We start from the raw sequence: 5,996 nt of genomic DNA, 5'->3' as shown, positions 1-5,996 counted from the left end.
TCTCTAGTATTCCTGGCGAAGGCTCGTACTATTGCGGCTTGTTCATGTGGTAAGTGGCTGAGGTCACCTCGCACTTAAACTGGACAATTTATATATAAACCGCACTTGAAATAGACATTTCTTTCATTAATCGGTCCTTTCACAGGAACACATCAGTCCAACAAATTGACCACTTTCCAACTATGTGGCTTCATAACTCAGTTGGTAGAGCATCGCACCGGCATCGCAGAGCTCATGGGTTCGAATCCCGTTGAAGCCGTCCTGTGAATTTTTCAGGTGTCTATGTTGTGGTTTAATTTTGCTCTTGGTTTAAAAAGTAAATTTCTTTGAAATAATTCAAAGTAAGATTAGTAGCACTGCACAGGTTTAATGTTGTAGGAGAAATAAGTCATTGGACTTCTCCAAACTTAGTCACTACACTAGCATAATGGTTTTCAATCTCAGTTATTTTTCCTAAAAGCTTGTTTGTGTGCAAGGGTGACATTTTAAATCAAGTCAGTCTCTATCAAAGAGAGGAATGTTGGAACTGCCTTGGTTGTTGGGCATTTTCTGTGCATGGAATGGATGTGTCGACAACTTTCTCGCTGATTTCTGCATGATTTCTCGAAGCCATTTTCCGTAATTGCTGTTCGCTGTGAGAAATTCGACTGTATGTTCGACACAGGACTTGAAACAGTTTCCGTTTTGGAACTACTTTCTTGTTTCTTGTGAAGAGTTTTGCCGTTGCTGTAAGCCCATTTTCTTCGAGTTATCATCTGTTGTTCCCTTTTGTTAATTTCGTCTTAGATAGGCGGAGTTGCTTCTCTGTTTTTTCGTTCAAGAAATGCTTGGCCTTGTTGTAAAAATCACCTTCTAAATAACCTTTTTTTTTTCGAGTCTTTTGTCTTTAGGTAGCCTTTCAATTCCTTATTTTCTCTGTAGAAATCGATTTCATTTACGCAATCGTGTTGGCGTGATTCTGCCCTATGTGGCTCCGGTGTAGTATTGCACATTTGTGTATAAATCAAACTTTTGGCTGAGAATGGCCTGAGGTGAATAGTAAAATATTAATTTATAAATTATTCTGAGGAATTTGAGTGGATAAAATGACAGCTGCGCCCACATGAATGGGAAATTTGTCAAGATCAAAATTGAAAAGCTAGCTTATTAAGTCAACAGTTGTTCCCTTTGTTCAAACAAAAGGCACTCCTTGTTTAAACCCGTGGCTGAAACAGTCGCTTCCACACACTTAATTCACATTAACTGCCATCTCCATATTTTTTTTCTCTTGGTTGTTTGCTAATATATAAAAAAGGAATTTTTGAAAACGTTTAATTCAGGATAATTTCTGGATTGGGAAAGATCAATCTCTTGCCCTGCAGTTGAATCATTAACATCAGCTAGTAAAGTTTTTTCGAAATCGTATCTGTCCAGCAGGACCGTGAAGATCACAACCTGACATATCGCGGCCTGTTTGAAGATTTTCTCATATAAATTCAGAAATGATAATTATTTTGGCCGACCGAAACCAAGTTACAATCATCAACATAATTTGAGGGCCAGAAAGCAGGGGACTGTGTGCTAGAAAGTCTAACAAAGTCAAAGTTAGCAAAAGCACCGCGGGCTTTCCACAACAAGAAGCGATGCATTAATTGAAGGTATTTATTGCAAAGACGTTTTCAACTCCATGATAACTGGTGGGAATGAGTGTCAGTAACATTTCACTGCATATTTTATGAGCTTAGCGAGTAAACGTCATTTAACAAAGTTGGTTGATTTCAGCACTAACCGACGATTTTAAGGGTTGAGGCTTCTACGTAGTACTTCCCAAGCTTGCGAAACGAGGAAGACGACGGCTAGGAGGACTGCATTTAAAAATACAAGTTCGCGTTATTCATATCACTACGAAACTATTTCATGTCGTTCCGCGTTAAAAATGTATAGTAACTGTCGAGGAATTAAACTGGTATGAGTGAGAACTGAAAATTCATCGTCATGTGCTAACGTCCTCCACAGAACCTTGAATTTGGTCATTTCACGTCGTCGTTTAGGAGATGACGGCAAAGAAATGTACCAAAATGTAAAACGCACGTGCAGAGCCATTGTTTTTGCTCACTAGACCTACTGTTTTGTAGCGTTGTCGTTGCCATCGGCGTCGTCGTTTCGTAAGACCCCTAATGCGGGGTAGCGAGCGCGCTTACGAAAGACATGACCATTATGTTGATGGCAGGTGTGTGGTTCAGTCAGTAGAATGAATCTGGACGGTAAAGCCAAATCGGGTTGGGATGAATTAATGGTTAGCTAGTTTTCTCTTCGGCTTAGATCGATATGCCGTTGTAAGAGAAACTTCCATGTCGAGAAGAACTTTCTGATATTGGTACGGGTCTTGTTGATGTCTGTCCCTACGTGACACCCAAACACTTTTGGAACCACTGTAAGGGTGGTCAAGCTCCCTTCCCATATTACAGTGTGGCCTAAACAATCTTCTAGTTACTGCACACGATTAGGGAAATTCACTGTATAATCCCTTTTCATCCCATCACGTCCTAAGCTCTTTTGTATTCTCCAAAGGATCTTGATATTAGCAGGCAAGTCAGAACTTTAAAGCGACAAAACTTTTAAGTTTATAAGACGTGTTTCGACAGAAACTTCTGTCATCTTCAGTTGATGAATGTACAAAGCATTAGAAGTTGAATTTATAAGTAGGACAAAGTGCTAAAACCTTTACCGGGTTATTAACGAATTATTTCAGTTTCACCTCGTACTCTTACAAAGTGGGTCTCATCAGGACTCTTGTTGATATGGCCGATAAGATTAACAACACATGGTTGGGGCTACACGAGGACATAACTAAGCTTATAGAAATCCTAATAGAGAATCTTTTCCCTGCCCATTTAATTGAAAGGGTTGTAAACCGCTACATTACTGGAACTCTAAGTAATCATTGTCCCCAGGGTTCCCTTCCCACTTCACCTATATTTTACTTTAAGCTACCTTACATAGGCCAAAAGATTCGTCACTTTATCAAGAGCTATTGCAATGATTTGGATATCAAACTGGTTTTTTCTCCCTTTAAGATAGGCAACTTGTTTTGCGTGAAAGACCCTATGCCTGGCAGGCTTCTTTCGCGTGTGGTTTATAAGTTTGCATGTGCGGGCTGTAATGCCTGTTATATCGGCGAAACAACCCGACATTTTTCCACACGCGTGCGTGAGTATGTAGTCAGTGATAGGGCCTCTCACATTTTCAAACACCTTCAGAATTCTGAACATTGTCGCGCCCTGTGTTCAGTAGACTGTTTCCATATTTTAAATCACGCCTCTACGAGTTTTCAACTTAAGATAAAAGAGGCTATTCATATTCAAAGGGATCAACAATGACATCATGTAAATATATTTTAAAAACTATCCTTTTCATTCTCACATTGTCACGTTTTATGTACATTCCGTTGTTATTAGTACTTTTTCCTACCTATAAATTCAACTTCTAACACTTTGTACTTTTATCAACTGAAGATGACAGAAGTTTCTGTCGAAACATGTCTTATAAACTTAAAAGTTTTGTCGTTTTCTTTAAAGTTATTTTAAGTCCTTCTAACTCTCTATTTTTTCGTTTCCGAAACAGTACAATACAATACATACTTAATTGACCGCTCCCCATAGGGGCTTTTCAGGGCCAATGAAACACAACGAAACAGAATAACAACAACAGCAACAACTGTTAAGAATCCGAACTGGCCGGAGGCAAACCAGTTGGCTGTTTACAAGTGTAGCTGGGAAGTTGAACCAGGGACAACCAGGATCAAATTCAATGAGTGGTCAGAACGGGTCTTGAACCCGGGATCTCCGGCTTCCAAGGAAAGCGCCCTAACCACAGTGCCTCTTCTCTCCGTTGCCAGAATAGTGCCCCTCTGTTCATTGGACCTATAATGCCCTGATAGTATGGTGTGGCAACTTTTTCCTTTGCTCGAATCGTCTAATCTTGCACCGTCTCGCACGATGTGCCACGGAGACGTCGATCCGTAAGTATTTCGTGTCGCATGGCATAGGTCTACTCCTTTGAATTGGTTGGATTCTGAACTTAAGGTATCCATATCACCTCATCTGGTAACTTTGCCTCGTTGGTCTGTTCTAATACGCATAATACAGGTTTTCTTTGTCTACGAATTTATTTCGTCATCAACTTTGTTGAATTGTTGTCTATTGGTACATTCCTCAAAATAACTGGTAATTGTGACTGAACTAGGTGAACCAAATTGTGGGCCGACTGTTTGTATTTTGTAACGCCGTGGAGCAGGGGCAAGACAAAACTAGTACAGTCCTCTTAGGACCTTAGAAAATGGAACTCCTGTCACCCTCGGTTTACTGTATAGTTCTGGGAGTTGTAGGACGTTTCTTAGCGAGTTTTGCGGCGTTTTTGTGACAAGCCTCCCCTAAAGCTTGAGTGTTGAGCCCGAAGACTGCTGTCGTCACGATGCCATTTATTCACGGACCAGTTTTGGATCAACGACCAGGATACTGACTACTTCAAATCGGTCTGCAAGACAATTTTCTCGCAATCTTGCCTTGCACCATCATAGTGTAGGGGCTTTCCTCTCAAGCGCAGAAACGTGTTCTAGGGGAACACAAATTATAGCAACCTCTACGTTAAGGATATCCACTCACTTGGTTTGACGTTAGGTCAATTAACAAGTAACTTTATTAATTCTGACTTATTGGTAAGTACAAATATGTTGTGATAAATGTGCGCTAAGAAACTAAGTATTAACAACACGAATACAGAAGGTAATCAGTTGTTTCCCTTTTCCTTCTAAGATGATAATTCGTCTCGTTTATTCCAATTGTTTCCATGCGATGGTTATCACCACGTTTAAAGCCTGTATATACTTTTTCTAATGCAATAAGTCATAAGAGAGGATACTGACATCTCATTTAAGATACGACCGCGTGCCGAGAAAGCTTACAGAAAGATTACGTCATGAAAAATACTCGCGTACGCTTTTTATTCACGAGTTGAGTTTTCTGATACGAGACAAAGAGTGAATAAAAATCGTTCAAAGCATTTCCCATGCTGTAATGTGTTTATTTTATAGGTACTGAGATTTTTTTTCGTGGTAGTGTTTCATAGACAACTTTATTTCGCACAAATGGAGCGGGGCAATGAATTCAATAAAAAAGGGTTAAAAATCTCCTAACCAACAACTTATTTACGAAATTTTAGATTACTTGCTGTGCTTCAAATATTCCAAAGTAGTCCAAAGTGAAGAGTGTTGTTTAGCCAGAGTGCCTCGGAGCAAACTTTTCTCGTACTATATTTTTAATTCGTCGCTTGTCAAAGCTACCTATGCTCTGGGTTTATTGACCTTTCCTTGCTTCTTTAGTCGTTTTTGTTTGGACTAAAAAAAACTACTCCTGGTTTTCTCAAATACCAAGTCGTTTGTTACGCTTGCGGAATAGCCATTTTCCTTCAGTTGTCGTTCCAAGCTTTCCACTAAACTTCGAAGGAAAGCCGCCTCTTATTCATTGCCATCTTCAGTGCGGACGGAGATGATAAATTCATTTTGGTCGATATATTCAGTATTCATTCCGCTCAACCGCTGGAATCACTTCCACTGTCCTATCTCCGGCCTTTGTTTTCAAAAGTCTCTCAAGCAATCTTACATCTCGTTCAGTTTATTGAGCGGCATTTTTGGTTTCTTTTTCTAAAATAAATTCCTCAACTGATCAAACAGAAGCAAACCTTCCTTCAGCCATTTTTCAAAGCGCGCGGTTTTTGTACAACGGCTGTCGGATGACGTTCCATTCAGTCCATTCGATATGTTCATTCATCACTATTGAAATTTCGTCGTTCGCGTTGCCGGTTGGACGAACGATATTTCTTCACAGTGAAATTTTCTCATTTGAGTTCCTGATTGGCTACATTAAGAATCAGTACGAATTTTATTCACTACGATTTTCGTGGATAAATCTCAGTATCTATCAGGGCCGTAGCCAGTATCAGGCAGACCGAGGCACTTG

At 39.9% G+C, this 5,996-nt stretch overlaps 1 protein-coding gene and 1 pseudogene across 1 annotated transcript in view; both read right to left on the bottom strand.

The window, feature by feature from the left end:
• Positions 1-5,187: 5,187 nt before the first annotated feature.
• The window catches only part of LOC137988433 (trace amine-associated receptor 9-like), a 9,448-nt gene continuing 8,639 nt past the window's right edge, over positions 5,188-5,996 (bottom strand). Inside the window, exon 2 of the mRNA XM_068834418.1 lies at positions 5,188-5,996. This exon is cut by the window's right edge and continues 1,235 nt beyond it. The gene's annotated coding sequence lies outside the window, so the exon portion shown is untranslated.
• Positions 5,201-5,732, bottom strand: LOC137988434 (uncharacterized; annotated as a pseudogene).

This window comes from Montipora foliosa, unplaced genomic scaffold (assembly GCF_036669935.1).
Source record: "Montipora foliosa isolate CH-2021 unplaced genomic scaffold, ASM3666993v2 scaffold_417, whole genome shotgun sequence".
NCBI classification, from domain to species: Eukaryota; Metazoa; Cnidaria; class Anthozoa; order Scleractinia; family Acroporidae; genus Montipora; species Montipora foliosa.
Note: the sequence above shows the minus strand (reverse complement) of the source record. Positions and strands in the feature narration are given on the sequence as shown.